The 19,424-nt window shown below is 44.6% G+C and overlaps 2 protein-coding genes across 4 annotated transcripts in view; both read left to right on the forward strand.

The window, feature by feature from the left end:
• GPRIN3 (GPRIN family member 3) overlaps nucleotides 1-19,424 on the forward strand; it is a 98,248-nt gene that overhangs the window by 15,054 nt on the left and 63,770 nt on the right. The window contains exon 1 of one of the 3 annotated variants that reach the window (XM_089778083.1): nucleotides 13,437-13,573. The exons of the other annotated variants lie outside the window; for them this stretch is intronic. The gene's annotated coding sequence lies outside the window, so the exon portion shown is untranslated. Of the gene's footprint in view, nucleotides 1-13,436; nucleotides 13,574-19,424 lie in introns of those variants that run through there. 3 annotated transcript variants of the gene reach the window in all.
• FAM13A (family with sequence similarity 13 member A) overlaps nucleotides 13,448-19,424 on the forward strand; it is a 349,887-nt gene continuing 343,910 nt past the window's right edge. Inside the window, exon 1 of the mRNA XM_075929587.2 lies at nucleotides 13,448-13,573. The gene's annotated coding sequence lies outside the window, so the exon portion shown is untranslated. The remainder of the gene's footprint in view (nucleotides 13,574-19,424) is intronic.

Here is a 19,424-nt window from a genome sequence, read left to right on the forward strand (position 1 = left end):
AGGGGAGAGAAGGGCTGGTGGAGGGGGGCAGGTCTCAGGAAGGCTGAGGGCAGTGAGAAGGGCAGGAGTCAGGACAGCAGAGGTGGGTGAGGGGTTGGGGGGCAGCAGGCACCAGGGGAGCTGATGGAGCAAGAGGAGGAGACATAGTAGGGATGAGGAGTGTGAGATTTAAAGGTGCCATGATTTTTTTTGGGGGGGAGGGTGCTTTTTTTGCTCAACAACATTTGGACATCCCCCCCCCCTTTTTATTAATGCAGAATTTTGTTTAAAAATGAATTACAATATAATTAACATAAAACTTATCCAACTATATTAAGTTTCTATCAAATTTATCCAATTCACATTTAATATGAAAATAGCAAATTCACATGGTAAGGTGAAAGAGTAATTGCTGAATAATTTAATTAATACCTTTTACATGTAAAATTACTTTTTTTATCTTATAGATTCATATATTAAATATGATGTTTTCATATTATTTAATGTATAAATACAAAATAAGCCTTGAAAAATTGTTGGCACCCACACACTCTTCTGAAAACATGAATGTGCTATTGGCCACAAAAAGGTTGGGGACCACTGCTATATATCAAATACTCAAAAATTATGGTGATTGGCGTGGTATAAAACTCTAAAGAAAGTAGAATTTTCTGTTTTTCTAAGTAGAACTTCAGAGTGGGGTTAAGGACACAAAATAGTCCCCAAATTAACTCTACAGTTAAAACTAAACGATTAGAAAATATATATGTTATTCAGTTGGATCAAAATACAGATAAAATAGCAGATTTATGGCTATGTCTAGACTGCAAGCCTCTTTCGAAAGAGGCTCTTTCGAAAGAGCTTCTTTTGAAAGAGAGCGTCTAGACTGCACGCGGAACTTTCGAAAAAGCAAGCCGCTATTTCGAAAGAAAGCACCCAGTGAGTCTGGATGCTCTCTTTCGAAGAAGCCCTATTTACATTCAAGAACGCCTTCTTTCGAAAGAGCACTTTCGAAAGAAGGCGTTCTTCCTCGTGAAATGAGGTTTACCTCCGTCGAAAGAAAAGCCGCGTTCTTTTGATTTAATTTCAAAAGAACGCGGCTGTAGTCTAGACGCAGGTGAAGTTTTTTCAGAAAAAGGCTACTTTTTCCGAAAAAAAACCCTGAGTCTGGACACAGCCTATGTCTTTATGTTAAATACACCAAATTTAATATAATCAGTATCTATTTCATCAGTGTTTTCATACGTATGAATGGGGTGAACAGAAAGGTGTTTGCAGATGGCACAAAATGAAAGTTTTGTTCAAACTACAATGAACTGCATATAACAAGAGAGTGGAGCCAGCAAAGCTAGGTGCATGATTGATAAAATACATTGCTGATTAATTCAAAGTAATGCATATTGGAACAAATAATCTTAAGTACCCATACTGATGGCTGGGTTCCAAATGAACTAACTAGCCTGTAAAATGTCCTGGCATCACTATGGTCTACTCAATAGAAGCCTCTTCTTGATTCCCCATAGCATTTAAAAACTGTTCGGATGTATAAAGAGATACATAAAATAATGGAATTATAAAATTTTCAGTAATATGTTGAGATCATATCGTATTCCACTTTGGTTACCCTGCCTATAAATAAAGTTATAGCAGAAACAGAAAGGGTTCTTAATACTGGGATACTTTTGTTGCTTGTTGAGTATAACTTACAGCTACACCTAAATAAACTGTTCTTCGTGAGAGACTCAGGCAGAACAGTTTTTACTAGTTATATGCAGTTTCTAAAAATAACTGCCATCACATTTGACAACAAGCATTTATTCAAGATCTAACTCATATTCATTCTAATAAACAGAGCTAACATAACAAACAGCAGTAGCAATGTCTGATGACAATAATATTACAGATCTGGACTTAGTAATAGGAAAGGGAAAACATAAATGAGAAAAAATTGACAAAATTGGGTTTGCTTGCGTGGAGAACAGATTGATAAGAGGGGATTGGAGAAGGGTTTAAAATGGTAAACCAGACGCTTCCTCATAATACAAGAACAAGGGAGCATGCCATGAACTGGCAATGTGAAAAATTAAAGATAAACTGTTTTTCAGAGGAGACAATCATCCTGTGACTCCTTGTCATGGGAGTCCACTGAGCCCAAAGCTTAGTAGGATTCAAATGAGGATTAGATATTTATATGGTGACTATGAACACCCACAATTACTACAAGTTGGATAAAGTGTTCTTAAGAATGTAAAGCTTTATGCTTCAAGACTCTAATTAATGGGGTTAGAAAGAAGTCTCCCATCTGGATAAGTTATTTCACTGCAAGGTACCTTTCACCTTCCTTTGAAGCAGATGGTTCTGGCTTCTGTGACAAGAAACATGGGCTGTTGCTTTGATCTGTTCCCCCATTATACTTCTATATTTCTGTGCTTAGCTCCTCCTTCCACATGCCTGATAGGTTACAGTTTTGCCAAAACTCAAGGGGTTTTTAGCCATAATAATTATCACTAGTAGGGGTGAAAGTAACTTCAGTTTCTTACAGGTACTGCCCTATTTTGCAACCCTCCCACCTTAAGGAGGGCTGGGGGAGGGATGGTCATGATAGGACAGTGCCTGTAAGAAATTTAAGTGTGGGATGGAATGTGGAGGGGGGGCCTCAGGGCAGAGGGTTGGAGAGAGTGTGGGTATGGGGGCTGGGGTCGTGGGGGAGGTGAAGACAGGGGGTTCCGGAGTGTTTGAGGGGGAGGGGAAAGAAATAAACAATTAGAATGTCCTTGCTAAATGAAGCAAAATGCAGGACTATGTAGCACTGTAAAGACTAACAAGATGGTTTATTAGATGATGAGCTTTCGTGGGCCAGACCCACTTCCTCAGATCAAATAGTGGAAGAAAATAGTCATAACCATATATACCAAAGGATACAATAAAAAAAATGAACACATATGAAAAGGACAAATCACATTTCAGAACAGAAGAGGGATGCGGGGGGGGGGGGGAAGGAAGGAAGGTAAGTGTCTGTGAGTTAATGATATTAGAGGTGGGGAAAGTTAGATGTCTGTGAGCTAATGGTATTAGAGGTGATAATTGGGGAAGCTATCTTGTGATTTGTCCTTTTCATATGTGTTCATTTTTTTAAATTGTATCCTTTGGTATATATGGTTGTGACTATTTTCTTCCACTATTTGATCTGAGGAAGTGGGTCTGGCCCACGAAAGCTCATCATCTAATAAACCATCTTGTTAAGTCTTTACAGTGCTACATAGTCCTGCATTTTGCTTCAGCTACACCAGACTAACACGGCTACATTTCTATTACTTGCTAAATGAGGCTGATAAGAATTCTTAGTACCCAGTCTAAGTTCCCTTTGTTTGGTTTTTTTATGTCACTAGGATGTGGAATGCAGCAGGCCATCCAGCCAACATCTTTGTTAAGACTTCTGTTGTAGCATCAAACCTGCAAATGAAATTAAGTTCTGTAGCTTCTCTCTCCAGCTGGCTTTTGAAATTTGTTTGAAACAATATGGTGACCTTGAGATCCATTGATGAGTGCCCGGGCAAGTTAAAATGTACCCCAAGAGGTTTCTGTGTGTTGCCTTTTTGAATATCTGATTTGTCTCCATTAATTATTTCTCGTAGATACTGCCCAATACACATGGCAGTGGGGCATTACTGGCATTTGATGGTATAGATCACATTAGTAGATGTGCAGTTGTATGAGCCTCTGATGTAGTGCTTTACATGGTTAGGTCCTGTGATGATACCTCCTGAATGGATGTGTGGACAGAGATGGCATCAGAGTTAATTGCAGGGGTGGGTTCCTGGATGAGTATGATGGAGGTGTATTGTGTGGTTATTGGAAAGAATTTGTGTGAGGTGAGGGGGTTGTCTGTAGGCGAGGACTGGCCTTTCCCCCAAGCTTGTGAGCGTGAGAGATCATTTTCCAGGATAGGTTGTAGATTGTTGATAATGCATTGGAGGAGTTTAAGTTGGGGCCTGTAGGTCAGTGGTCACCAACCAGTAGATCGGGATCTACTAGTAGATCTTGGAGCCTCTGGCAGGTGATTCTGACTGGTTTGGTCAAGAGCCTACCAAGCACAGCACTTCAACTGCCCCTCCCCCTACTGCTGAGCATCTCCTGCCCTTTGCCTTGGAACTGCCTCCCCCCTCCCCCCCATGAGCCTCCTGCTTGATGAGCAGGGGAGGAAGAAGAGGGGCACTGATGTCAAGGTGCTCCCTCTCCACACTGTATCCTATCTCAACAGAGGAGAGAGGGGGCACAACAGGGCTTGGGAAGGAATTTGTTGGCTGCTTTTGGGAGTGGTGCAGGGCAATGGCAGGGGTGAGTTAGCCCCACTGCACCACCACCCAGAAGCCACCTGAGGTCAGCAGTGCCCAGTCAGAGCCCACATCCTCAAACCCTAGCCCAGTCATGAACCCCCTCCTGCATCCCAAACCCCTGCCTTAGCCCTGAGCACCCCTGCATCCAAACACCCTCCCAGAGCCTGCATCACCCCACCAGTACCCCCAACTGCCTGTCCCAAGCTCAGCTCAGAGCCCCTCTCACACTCCAAATCCCTTAATCCAAGATCAGAGCCTGCACCCCAACCTGCTGCCCCTGCCTGGTGAAAGTGAGGGAGGATGGGGGAAGGATGGAGTGAGCAGGGGCAGGGCCTCTGAGAAGGGGCACAAGTTAGGTGGGGCAAGGATATTTGGGTCTGAGGTAGATCTTGGATTGCACTTAAATTTAAAAAGTGATCTCATGCTTATAAAGGTTGGAGACCACTGCTGTAGGTGATGACAAGTAGCGTCCTGTTTTCTTTGTTGGGCCTATCTTGAAGCATCTGATGTCTGGGTACTTGTCTGGCTGTCACTATATTATTTTAGACCAATTTCAACAGGGAAGCTACAGAACTTAATTTAATTTACAAGTTTGATATCTACAACAGAAGTCTAAATAAAGACTTTGGCTGGATGGCTCACTACCTCTCACATCCTGATGACATAAAAAAACCAAACAAAGGGTATTTAGAGTGGGTACTAAGTAGTCTTATCAGCTTCATTTAGCATAGACACTCTAATTGACAATTTCTTTCCCCTTTTCCCTTCTCTCTCCCATCCCCTCTCTGTGCTATTTATTTGAAAACTGAACCCCTTAAACTCCATTCATCTGAAGAAGTGGGTTGTGCTCACGGAAACTCATGATACCATCTACATTTTTTGTTAGTCTCTAAGGTTCTGCAAAACTATTGGTTGTTTGTTTTAAGTTTTTCCAGTTACAGACTTAAATAGCTACCTCTCTGAAAATTTCATCACATGATTGTTATAAGCCACTCATGAGATGAGGTTTTGTTTTATACAGCATGTTTCACATTTGCAGGAACAATACTGAATAGGAAAAACGTGTAAAAAGGAAATAACAGAATGTAGAATTAATCACATGTAAATGCACTATACAACCAACAACGCAAGTGTAATGACAGAGACGAGAAAGTTCCCATCATAACAAGGAAATTGCAGCTAACTAGAATCAGAAGTTGTCAGGAGACCTATGCTGAGGCTATCTGAGAACTCGCTGGTGTTGTAGCACTTTGTTTCATCAAGTATTTCAAAATGAAATGTGACATAACTGCTGAAGCTGTAGTCACTGGTGTAAGGATTAATATAACAAAGTGGCGTTAAATAAATGTAGACTTTGCTCACATTAGCTTATTTTTCATTTTATGGTTTTTTGTTGGGTTTTTTTTTTTTAAGCCAGAAAGTTTAAGGGGAGAAATTCAGAAAATCGTGAAGAAAACTGTGAGCTGTACCCATTCTCCCTCCCCATAAGCTGCATTATCTGTCCCAGTCTAATGATGTAAGAGTGCTATTATTGTGGCAGAACTGTGCATTCATTTATGAGATGCCTGGTACAGATCATTAAGTATGTGAAAGGTGAAAGAAGCATGAGATGCTGTGCAGCACGTGGAATGACTATTTACTGCACTCCCTGGGTTGTATGGCGAGTGCATGATCAGAGATAGTGCACATGCCACACCACTTCACATACTGTTTTCTTTCATAATGGACCTGGCTCTAATGGTACAGATATGGCATCATACAATACAGCTCTTTCATATTAGAAGACAACACTATCTTCCCACTCCAAAGAGAATATTTTTCTTTATTCACTTATATTTTGTTCTTAAGAAGGGGGCCTGAGAAACCAATACACCATCAGAAACCTAACTGTTGATAAATAAAAACTGTGTTTATGGTGTTTTTCAGCACAATTCTCAATGGGAATTATGCCAAGAGCCCTACAAATCCACAGCTATCCATTTTACATCCCTGGGTATCCACATCCATGAATGTGGCTGCAGATATCTACAGATCATTTCTGAAGATCCACATCTGTATCTGGGCAGGGCTCTACTTATGCCTGATTAAGAAATGCAAGATCAGGTACACAGTGTGCGCATTTGGGTTGTTTTCATTTACTTTTCACAATATTTTTAACCATTTTTCTTAAAGGACACAAAATATGCTGTATAAAACATGATTGAATATAATTATAAGACAGTATTCATTATTAGGCATCTCACAATGAACGTGTACAAAACTAAGATACAAACACTATAATAAACAAAGGACCCGAGCTTCAACAGTGTAAACTGACATAGATTTTCATTACCCAAAATGTTACTGTAGCACCTGGTTACCTTCTTTAAGGTCAATCTGCTTACAGGTTTTGGTGGACAGGTCTGGGTTCTTCTGGATCCCGCCACCCACTCAATTTTATTTTTTCCAATTGATTTATTTGGCGGTGCCTCCATCCCCCTCACTGCTTCCTGGCAGGGTCACCAGGGCAGCTTGGGAGGAAAATTCTAACCCAGGGGAATCCCCACGTACTTGCCAGATAGTTGGAGACTCCCAGAAAATACACAAACACATACACTATATTAAACACAATTATATTAAACAGGAGACAAATAGAATAGGGTAAAACACTATTTTTAGGGTCACCGGTGCCCAGCAACTGTAAGGTCAGTGTCCCATTGGTAGACATACTTTGTTGGGGCCCTTGATGACTTATGACCACAAATTGCTTCTCTGCAGCGGTTTAGCAGTGGGGCTGACTGGGTCCAGTACAGTCCAAAGGACTCCCAAGTGGGAGAAGGTGGTAAATCCCTCCACAGGTTTAATATGCAGCAGGTTATAAAATCCCTGACTAACTAAAAGATGGTTCACTCACACACTCCGTGAATGAGCCTCAGGTTGAGAGATGACTCAGTCACTGCAGAGGGGCTGGTCTCTTCTGGCAGGGATCCTCCTCAGGCAGGAGTCAGGCTGCTTTGGTCCCAGAATTTCTCCTCACCACAAAGGGGTGCAGGGCTCAAGGTGCAGGCCACACAACTGCACCAAAATTCAAACTATAATCTCCTACCCCAGCATTCAGACACACACACAGCAGGCAGCAGCCCTGAACCAGCAGACAGAGCAGAGCTGACCATGCGGTGGCTGGTCTCACCCATGGAGCCAGAGAGCTAATTCAGCCTGGCTAGGGAAGCCTCCCAGCAAACTCCACAAACTGGGCATCAACAGTGGAGACATAAAACCCAGCGGAGGGATCCTGCCTTCAGGTCCCTAGAGGCTAGTTCTCAGGGGGAACCCTGCATGCAGGCCTGGGGCTTACTAGCTCCCACACAGTCAGCCCTCCCCTTGCCCTGGCTGGCTCCAGAACCCCCCACCACAGCTCCTCCTTCCCCTCCAGAACTCCCTGGGAGGGGCATCTCACTCCCTATGGGTTGCCGGGCGGACTCTGTCCCTGGTAGGAAGGGGGAGCCAAGGCAAACTCAGTGTGCCTCTCCCTGAGCTGCCAGCAGACAGAGCCCTGGGAATCTAAGTAATCTCCTTGGAGGTTACATTACATTGGAAATTTTTTCAGTTATTCCATATCCTATGTTTCCATGAGCATGAATCCCTTTTATTTCTTTCAGCAAGTTATCCACACACTTTATACCTCATATTTCTGCTACCCTTCTGTGACAAGTATAGCAATTTCCTGCAGTATTCTGGACAACCCGTAGTATTCAATTAAGTTTAAATATCTTAGGAGTTCACTGTAGTAAAAATGCAAAGGGTAGTGTTATTGTAGGATATTATGTAACATCTGAAGTGGGAAACTATGTCTAGGAATGTTAACTATCATGTTTTTGTGTAACTAACTGAAATTTTAGCAGTTTCATATTTACACACAGTGTGGCCAGGTTTTTAGCCAATTCCCTATGAGCGCCGGTTCTTGCATACCCCACTCTGCTGCCTCTGATAAAGAGGCAGCAATGTGTGGGGCAGGTGGCTCCACAGAGCCATCATATGCAGAGAGCTGGTTTAAAAGCTGGCTCCGAGCGCAGACTGGCTCCCGCCTGGCCTTTTCCCCGCACTGCTGCCTCTCATACAGAGGCAGCAGCATGGGAGAGGACAGGCAGTTCTGCGGTGCCTGTGCTCATAGGGAGTTGGCTTTTAAGCCAGCTCCCCCTAAGCACCAGGTCCCATCTACCACTACCACCACCCCACTGCCTCTGTGGGAGGTAGCAAGAGGGGGACAGGTGGCTCCACGGAGCTAGAACACGCAGAGTGACTACTTAAAAGCCAGCTCACTGTGTGTCTCAGCTGCACCTGCCCCTCTGCCTTGCTGCTGCCTCTGATATCAGAGGCAGCAGCAAGGCAGAGGAGGGCAGGTGACTCCATGGGAGTCAATACACACATGGAGCCAGCTTGAAAGCCAATTTCATGCTTGTACCAGTTTCTGCCTGCGCCCCTCACCCTCCATCCTGCTGCTTCTCTATCTTTTAAGTTTGCTCCCCCTGAACACCAGCTTCCGTCTGCCCCCAGTACTGCTGTCTCTGGGAGACAGCGGTGGGTGGGCAAACCGGCTTAAAATCCAGTTCCCCATGGGCACCGGCTCCCACCTTGTCCTCCTTTGCTGCCTGTGATATAGCATATACTCATGCTTCTGTAAACTCAGCTCCAATTAATCTGATTAAGTGGGTTTTACCCACAAAGCTTATGACTTAATTAATAAATCTGTTAGTCTCTAAGGTGCCACAAGATTCCTTGTTGATTAGCTGGGGAATTCACAGTGAAGGCAGGGAACTTTTCAATCTGGAAAACTGCCAATGAGGGAGATAGATGCAATTGTACAGCTAAAACACGATTCAGCAACCAAGAGCCTAAAAGTGGTTGACCTGAGTGGACAACACGAGGGGAGGAGTTCACATGGGCAGTATCCCTGAACTGTGACACTTTTCTTATTCAACATCTTATATTACCTTCAAAAAACATTCTAGTCACTCTTTTGTAACAATACACTATTATATGTATTGGTCTCAATGGTGATTCCTTATTTGCATGCTCTGGGTCTAACTGATCACCAAGCATGGGCTGAGGAAGGAATTTTTCCCCAGGTCAGACTGGCACTGATGTTAGAGGGATTCTGCTTCCTTGCTTTCCTCTGAAGCATGTGGGTGCAGGTCACTAGCCAGGATTAAATGGGCATCTCATTCATTTCCCTGTGTATTTGCACAGTGCCCAGAGCAAAAAGGGACCTCAGGAGCAACATGTAGGGGACAAAACTCGGTGAGCTGGAGGGGAAAGGGCATGTGTCCCCTCAAGCTTCCCTACACATCACCCCTGACGGTCCCTGTTTGCAGGAAATAGACAGAATTTCATACTAGTAGGAAGAGCAAAATAAATACCATCTAAAATGTTTAGACAATTTTAAGCCCAGCTTTGAAGTACAGAGGGTATACCCGGAGGCTTGTCATTACTACAGAATGCATGCAAATGTCAGAATGTTCAAAGTGGAGACCAGATTTGTATATGAAAGTCACAGTACGAGTTGTACCGGTATGCACATACACATTTACCACAATTTGAGAAGTAAATTTTGTAACTCTGCTAGCAAGTGGCTTTTTGCAGCCATGCTTTCCTAATTTGCACAAGCAGCCCTGGTAAATAATTATTAATTTTATATGTATGAGTCTCTCCCTCTTCCCCAAAGAAGAAAGTAAGGTGGGTGCACCTCGGTGCATTGCACGGGTAAGGGACTGGCTAGCTGCGAGTTGGGCTCTGATGTTGCTGGAGTCACCACAGCACACCCAGGCTCTAATCCCGTTACTCAGACAGCAAGGCAGTTCAGTTCTCAGCTGGCCCTGGTGCTCGGATGACTAGGCAGCACAGTGCCCCTATACCTCCCTGCTCTGACTCCTGCACTTGCTTACACCCTCTAAACCCCAGCCTGAGCCTCCTCACACCTCTGCCCTGCACCCCCATAACCTAACCTCCTGCCCTGACTCCTGCACCTCCCACAACCCAGCCCCCTGCCCTGAGCCCCCCACATTCCATACCATACTGAAATGTCTTTTAGGTACCTTCCTATCCCAACTAGGATAGTCAACAGCATAGAGGCAGCAAGGGGTGTGTGTGAAGAAGTGGGTACTGAAAAGCGACAGCACCACATGGAGGCCGGGGTCAGCTGCTCTGTGCGGCGCTGCCACTTTGAATGCCATGGGGAGTCCAGTGTCAGGCTCCTCATGGCCTTTCAAAGAAGCAGTGCCACGTGGAGCCCAGGGCCAGCTGGGGAGTCCCCCGCTGATCCCGGGCTCCACCTACCATTTCAAAGCAGAAGCACCGCGCGGAACCTGGGATCAGCTGAGGAGTTCCCACTGGTCCCAAGCGGCATGTCAGCTTTGAAATGGACAAGAGTCCTCAACGGGGGCTTTTGTGCTTTTCGAAGCAGAAGCGCCCGCATGGAGCCCGGAGTCAGTGGGACGTCTCGCTGGCCCTGGGCTCCAAGTGGCATTCCAACCTTGAAATGCACAAAAGCCCTTACTGGGGCTCTTGTACATTACAAAGGCGGAATGCAGAAGTGCTTATCGACAGTTGAGTAGTTGATGGAAATTCCATCGACTACTCGACCAGCAAATTAATTGCTAGTTAACATCCCTAATCCCAACCCCCTCAATGCCATGAGCCATTCCTGGCGGTGGGGGGTGGGGGTGGTGGTAGAGGGCATGTGCAATACAACAGTACCTGTAAGAAGAAATTTAAGTTATTTTCATCCCACAAAAAAATGGTGGCCGCCTTGTCAGGGGGTGTGAGGAAGTCACTGGGCCCTGCACCCCCATCCACAGTCAGATGTGACTCTCAGCCAGATAGTAGAACAGAAGGTTTATTCGTTCCCAGGGGTGCAGTGTAGCATAGGCTTGTTGTTACAGGAACAAGGAGCAGTCAGTGCAATCCATCTTGGGGATAGGGCTCTGTGCCCTGTTTCCCCCCCCTTTCCTGCTCTATCCCTCCTCTCTCCTCCTAAAACCAGCTGAGAGAGAGACTCATCTCCCCAGGCCCTAGTCCCCTACCTGGAGTCAGCTCCGCCTACCTCTTTGTTCCCTTTCCAGGGCCAAAGGTGCTTCTGCTGTCACCTGGTTCTCAGGGCATGAGAGACTGCACATTCTTCCACAGTGAGTCATGGCCAGCCTCCCCCGCCTCGTCTAGATAGTATTGCCACGCCCAGGGAAACTGAGGCATGCACAAACACATAGTGCTATTACAGAACAGCACTGGACAGCAGAATCACATACAACACCACAAGGCAAACAGAGCGAATACAGAGTGAATGCAGTTCCCGCTTTGTTGCACTCCTATACCCACCTGTATCTAGAATACATACAGATCATTTCTTGTTATAAGCTTGAGAGAATTGATACTGCTCAGACATAACAGTTGATGCAAAGTAGCCAAGATGCATGCCTGGGCATAGCACCCTCAGCAGCCCCTCCACAGTTGCTGCTTTGGGCAGCTCCATGATCTGACATTTCCTGCCAGGGAAGGTGTCACTAATCCATCCCCCACAGACATACACTGGGTGCATCCTGAAGCCTTCCTTCCTATGGGTGGGAAAAGCATTAGGGACAGATGGCAGGAGGGGGACCCCTGGGTGCCCAAGTGGAGCTGGCTGGCATGTCCTGGGGCAAACAGGCTGAGGGAGAGAACCTGGATAGCCACAGGGAAGCAAGACCTCCAAACACTTGCACCTCCCTTGAATTACCCGCCCACCCAAAGGATAGTGGCAGCAATTGGGGAGTAGCAAGACAGGGTGGAAATGGAAAACAAGAGGCCTCGGCCACCTTCCCAGATAGAAAGCAGAGGTGGGGGCAGCTGGGTTAAAAAGTCCCTGTCCCTGGGACAGATGGCAGACATGGGGGGGGGGGAGGCACAAAGGCTTGGTCCCTACCCCAGGAGGAGGGCAGATGGCAAGCATGTTGGACAGATGGGTCAGTTCCTGTCCCTGGGGGAAAAGGGGCAGAGAGCAGGGATTTTTTAATTGGATGGAGTGAAACTGTGGGGGAGATAACTAAGGAAGAAGGGGCAAATCAGGTGCCAAACAAAATAAAAGTGGAGGAGATAAGGCACATAAGAAAGGGGGAGGGCAACAGAGGGGAGGGCAGGCAACAAGGAAGGGGGCGGGTCAGCCAGACACTTCCAGTGGAAGGAGAACAGGTGTCCATGTGTGCAGAGAGCAGGGATGGCAGGGGGCCAGTGTGGCTCTATCCCTGTCTCCAAGGGTGTGTCTAGACTGCAGGCTTCTTTCGAAAGAGGCTCTTTTGAAAGCATCTTTCGAAAGAGCCTCTTTCGAAAGATCGCGTCTAGACTGCAGGCGGATCTTTCGATAGAGGAAATCCGCTTTTTCGAAAGAGAGCACCCAGCGAGTCTGGATGCTCTCTTTCGAAGGCAGCCTCTTTACATTGAAGAACGCCTTCCTTCGAAAGAAGAACTTTCGAAGGAAGGCGTTCTTCCTCGTGAAACGAGGTTTACCGCCATCGAAAGAAAAGCCGCGTTCTTTCGAAATAATTTCGAAAGAACGCGGCTTGAGTCTGGATGCAGGGGAAGTTCTTTCGAAAAAAGGCTACTTTTTTCGAAAGAACCCCTGAGTGTGGACACGGCCCAAGAGGAGGGGGGTGGCTGGCTTGGGGAGGCTCAGTCCCTGCTCCCGGGGGAGAGGGTGGAGGGGCTCAGTTCCTGTGACAATTGGTGGGGGGCAGAGGTGCTCAATCCCATCCATGGGGGAAGGAGGGGCTGGGCGGTGTGGGGTCAGGCCCCATCCCCAGGGAAGAGGGGGCAGACAGTAGGGGGGAGGTGGCGGTGGATGGCAGAGGTGGGGGCAGTACCTGTTCCCGGGGGGGCGGGGGAGTCACTATGTCTGGGGGGGGGGGGGGGGCAGAGAGGCTCAGCCCCGGCCCTGGCCACGGGAGGCGCGCGTGCAGCAGGGAGAGCAGCTGCTGCTGCTGCTGCTGCCCGGGCCCCTGCCCCGCGCTCTCGGCTCGGGCTGCCTGGCGGCTCCGCGACGCGCCGCCCAGCACCTGCAGCCCGGCCCGCCCCCTGGCTGGCTCCCGGGCGGGGCTCGCACTTCCCCGCGCGGCTCCGCGTCCAGCTGTTCGTGCCTGGCGGGAGCGGAGCGGGCCCCGCGGAGGAGCTGCCTTTGCTGCGCCGAGGATGAATTTCTTGGCAAGGTCGTTTCTGCCTCCGCAGCGGCTTCCCGCCCGCCGCCGGCCTTGAAGGTAAGGGAGGGGGGGAGCCCCCGGTGCCTTTCCCCTGCCCGTGGGCCCGGGCCAGTCCTGCTTCGCTGCAGCGCGGCGTCTTTGCGGCGGAGGGGGCGAGCCCCCCTTGTCCCTGGAGGCGAACTCGGACCGCCGCAAATCGCCCCCCAAGCACTGTCATTGCAGCGTCTGGGAACGGCCCGGCCAGGGCTTGCCTGACACTCGAAAGCGGGGCTGGCAAATAGAAATGCCCCCTCCCCCCCATGCTTTGCTGCCTGCGCAGGGACCCGCAGCAACACCTGTCTGGGGAAGGGGAGTAGGGCAGAGCCAGCCGGGGGATGCGTGTGTGGCCTGTCGCTGCAGCCCAAGGTTGTCGCTGTGAATTAAGAGGCTGAAGTGCGGGGGGCCGCGAGGGAGGGTGACCAGTGCAGCGAGATGGGCGAACGCAGTCTAGGAAGGGCTGGAGCCTCGTCTCTGTCCTAATGCAGCACGGGGGAAGAGCTCAGGCCTGTCCAAAACACCTGAAAATGGTTTGCTAAAAGCTAATATGGCTTTGGGGTTACTCCCCTCTGCAAGGAGTCTGGCTCCTGGGCGCCGCTGGAAGAAATGTTTACTACAGCAGGAAGATAAACGGAACCGATGGGCTGCAGGCCCAGATTCATAACCTATTTTCACACCTAGACAGGGGAGAGAGAATTGTTGCACATTTTACATTGCATTTTCTCAGATGCCAGCCTGTGGTCAAACCGCTTACTACATGTCTGTACTACTGTCTGGCACATTCAGTTAGAACTGCTAGGCAATACTGTGATAAAAACAATGAAAACATAAGTAGGCAAACCCTTCACTGAAGTCACCAAAGCCCTAATTTTGCCTCTTAATTATTGTAAGAGGGCAGATTTGTCTTCGTGGTGACTACATTGCGAGTTTTGACTGCGTAAGGAGTGCATCAATAGGTCTAACCTATTTTTTTCCAGTCATAAATGCTGCATTTTTTTTCTTAACAGCTAGCATTTGTAATGGTCATCTCTCCATAGTATAGGTGGGGAAAAGACCCATATGGATTTTGAAAAGATAATTGCTCAGTTTATTATTTCTGAATTATTTTGTATTTGCATTTACTTCTGTGGTTTGTCTCTGGGAAGATGTTATGGTTTTTAGTTTTCATAATGAAAATAATAAACAGAATAATCACGTTAAAGAAAGAGAAGGGGAACAGTGTGCTATATTTCTGTCTGCAAAAGACAGGAGTTTTAATGGTAAAAATGAGTTTATAGTTTTACTGCAGTGTTGCTTTGCTATCCAGTAATGGAAAGAAATTAAGCTAGCAACAGCACTGTTGCATAGTGCAAGTACTTGCCCAGACACAAGTGATGGGAAACAAAACACTCCATGTGTGTTTACCATGATAAACATCTTTTTGCAGTTTCATTTGTTTCAAAATCCTTGATTTTTTGCATAGATTTTTGTTTTTAAAGGAAGGATTTAGTGGAATAAAAGTGAAGTGGATGACAGAATGAGGTTTCACTGCATGCATCCTAAAAGAGAATAGAAAAAAGCCAGTGAGCTATATTGTATCTCCGTCCCAATCTTTGTCCATTGGGACATACATCTCCATGAATGAAAATACATATATTACCCTGTCTTTCCTAAACTAGAGGTCCTCAACCTTTGAATTCAGTGGCAGCATGCTGAGAGCTGGCTGGTTATGTGATGTTAGTTATCTTTATTTCCAGCTGCTAAAATGAATCAATAGAAATTAAAATTGCATTAAATACTTTCCTAGTGTTACTTTTTTCCTGTAAGCTGGTGTTGCAGTTGCCAGTAGTTGTACAGTGATTGCCAGAAGAAATGAGGGTTGTCTATGAAGGAATGGGAGGACAATTCCTCTAATAAGATGTGGTCCATAGATAAAAAATATTGAGGATCCTCGCGTTGAGCATTACTGCAGTTCTATACTTCATGGTTTGTAAATCTTCTGAAACTCTGCTCCTGCTTCCACTGAAGCCAATGACAAAACTCCAGTTGACCTGAAAATCACAGATTGATGTTTTACACAGTATGGGAGTCACAGTAGTTCACAAGTGAATCTGCATTTTTTTATCCCACCTTTTTGTTTTTGTTTGTCCTGCTTTTTTCAGGAAGGATAACTAGCTCTGCCAATGGATTTCACAGCTCTTAAATCCCAGAAGGATCATTATGATAATCTAGTGTAACATCCTGCATAACACAAGTTGTGGAATATTTCCCAGGGATTCGAGCATCTAGCCCAACAATTCATGGTTCTGCTAAGTATACCTCTTAGATAGGTATCTGGCTTGATTTAAAGACCCGGAGTAATAGAGAGTTTACCACATTCCTTGAAAATGTGCATCAGTGGTTAATTACCCTCACTCTTACAAATGTATGTATTCTTTCCAGTTTGGAATTTTCTGATTTCAACTTCCAGCCATTGGATCTTGTAATGCTAGCCATCTGGTATCAGATATTTTCTCTCTTGACATTTGCTTATAGACAGTAATTAAATTGCCCCTTAACTGCCTCCTTAAGCTAAACAGATCAAGCTCTAAGGTACATTTTCCAGAAAACACATGTTTTGTAGCTGTTCTTGGAACTCCTACCTTTTCCCAGTCTCCTTTATAAAATATGAGTACTAATGCTGTACTTTGTATTCCACCAGTGATCTCACAGATAACACTTCTCTGGTTCAGCTCAATATTTACCTGTTTGTTCTTTCAAAGATTCCAGTAAGTCTTTTTTTCCACAGCAACACAGTGGGAGCTCCACCTTCAGTTGGTTATCAACAACAACCCCTATGTCCTTTTCAGAGTCTCTGCTTTCCAGAATAGTCTCCTAGACTTGCATTCATTCTACCTAAATGCATAGCTTTGCATTTGGCAGTATTAAAGCAATTTGTTCTCCCCCCCACATTGCTTCATTCATTGGGGGGGATCTGTAATTCAGTAATAAAAGGGCACCACTGTTTCCTTCTCCTGAAGTCAGCTAGGCTTCGTCTACACTGCAGGGTTTTTGTGCAAGAAGCCTTTTGCGGAAGAGTTCTTCCGCTAAAAATTCTTGCACAAAATCGCATCCAGACCTCAAAGCGCATCACAAAAGTGATATGCTCTTGCGCAAGAGAGCATCCACATTGCATGGATACTATTGCGCAAGAAAGCTCTGGTGGCCATTTGGCCATCAGAGCACCTGTGCTTTTTTTGGAGTGTCCAAACTTGCCTTATTGTGCAAGAACTCTTGCGCAAAAAGGAGTTATTCCTCGTGGGGAGAGGAATAACTGTACTGCCAAAAGCCTTCTCTTCTGCCGATTTACTTGAGCAAAAGCACACTTGAGGTGTGGACGCTCCACCAGTTTTTGCGCAAAAACAGCTGTTTTTTCAGGCATAAGGACATGTAGCTCTGTTTAAAAAAAAAAAGACTCTTATAATTTTGCTGGCATTTAGAAAAAAGAATTCTCTTTGCTCTCTCTCATAAAATTACAATTCCAATACATATGTTGTAAATCTGTCAAATTATTACAGAATTAATCCTGATTTATAGCACTGATAAACAGTAATAGAATACCATATATATGCCATACCATTTATATATTGCTGGATGTTTTATTTTTAAATATATTGATTTCAGTGACAACACAGGACTCAGATTTTTTTTAGTGATTTAAATTGTCATTTAAATCTATGATTTAAATCCGTCCGCCCTGAAAAAGATTGCACTGCAGTACTTGTATGAGGTGAATAGAAAAATACTATTTCTTTTGTTTTTACATCACAAATATTTGTAATAAAATAAATATAAAGTGAGAAGACTAACTGTAGCTAGCTTAGAGAACATTTAATTTTGGCGTAAGTCCCATTGAACTCATTAGCATTTCTGTTTTTTGAGAAAACAAGTATAAAATGGGTTTCCCTTGGGAAAGCTGAGTTATGCTGAAGTGAAATAGGGAATAGATTTATGGCATCACCATTATGGTCTGTGGCCATGAAGTTACAAAATAAGGGGCATGTATTATGTAATATAAAATAAGAAAAAGATGGTGGCAACTGGCAACTCTAGATTTCTCTTACTGCTGCTTTCTATTTTATATTCTTGAGTAATATAGATTCTAAACCTAGTTATCTATTTAAACAAGCCATAAGCTAAACTTATTTTTCTAGCAACATCCAACAGAGCAAACAGCGTGGGAATGTATTTGTCAAATCGTACATTAAAAGGCATAGAGAGACTTTTATAGAATGATGCAATGCAAAGTGAATGATTTACATTACTAACCAATTGATCTGCTTGTCTGTGTCTTCATCCACATCGTTTTCTCCTAAAAAGCGGTTTTCCTTATGATGTTTCACTCTTGAAACTAGGCCCTGCATCATATTCTTGCACTGCTGACACTTGACACATTTTTCCTTTTTTATCCTGGGATTGAATTTCTTCAAAATGTTCCCAGATAGGGTGTCTCTTATGCCAGGACCGTTTTTCTGTGGCAAAAGTGACTATAGGAAACTGCATGCAAGCTGAATAATTTCCTCCTTTTTTCTTTTGAGTCTACTCCATTGTTCCTTTATATGCTGTCTCCGTCCCTTCCTATATATTTTCTCTGTCTTTTATTTCATAATTCCTCTACTATGCTTGGCCAAGATCCACCACCACATAAGCACAAAACAAAAACAATAACAGTCCTATGCAGTTTGTGTCTTTCTTGGTATGTGTTACTTTTAGTCTGCTAAAAAACAGAAATTGAAAGCCCAGGACTTTCAGTAAGCAAGAGCTAATGGTTAGGCTGGACAGACTAGAGCCATTAATTAATTTTTATGAGACTGTAAAGGTATGTATAGCTTGTTTGTGACAAGATTTAATTAACTGTTACATGAGAAATTTAGTATTTTATTTAATTTTTTTCTAGAAAAAAAATCATTGATTTGTATCCACTCTGATCTGTTTATGAATAAAGTTGAACTTACAAATGGAAAATTACTGACAAAAATAACTGCATTCAAAATTAAAATAATCTAAACCTTTAGAGACTATATGTCCACTTAGTTCTATTTCTTGTTCAGCCAGTCACTCAGACAATTTTTTTTTTTTTTTTAGTTTGATGCTTTTTTCTTGTTGGGTATTTTGGTTGTTTGTTTCTTTTAGATAATGCTGCCTGTTTATTGTTTATAGAAGCAACACTCCCCCATTCTTTGTGAAAATTGGCTTATGAATATACATCACTCAAAGATGCTTTATGCAAAACAGGTCACGTAACATCCGTTTTACGGTTACAGTCTGCTGACTCTGTATATCCTATATTTGTGCATGTATCATTCTTGTCTGTGAAGCTACAAATACAAGGTGTGAATCTGTTTATAATTCTAAATGTGTTAATGAGGGCTGATACTGGTGCCCAGGAAACTTTGACTCAATGATCAAATCAACCTGTGAATAGCCTTGTTTGTTTCCTAAAAGCCCAAATGATGGTTGGTCCTAGAAAGACATGTGACTGTACCAGCTGGTATTGGAATCCATTTTGAGCCTATTATTTTTCCATGGGAGTGGGATATGCCAAACAGACTGTCTCCCCAGAGCAGGAAACTTTTATTTAAACAATGGGAAACTATCAGTCTTTTGTCTTCAGCTGGCCTTTGAAACTTGCTGGCCCACTCAAGGAGGATACAGAAGAACTTTGAAGAAGCTGTAGACTCAAGTCAGAGTAAAAGATCAACTCTGATTTGAAGCTTTTACATGAAATAAGAACAGCTTTTAATTCTGACTCTAAACATGTAACACGTTTGTTAGTGAATTAGAATTAGTTATGAATTTTCTGTTCATTTTAATTGGATGGGTGACTTAGATCTGACTGTTTTCACTTGCAGCC

This window comes from Pelodiscus sinensis, chromosome 4 (assembly GCF_052426305.1).
Source record: "Pelodiscus sinensis isolate ZL-2025 chromosome 4, ASM5242630v1, whole genome shotgun sequence".
Taxonomy (NCBI): domain Eukaryota; kingdom Metazoa; phylum Chordata; order Testudines; family Trionychidae; genus Pelodiscus; species Pelodiscus sinensis.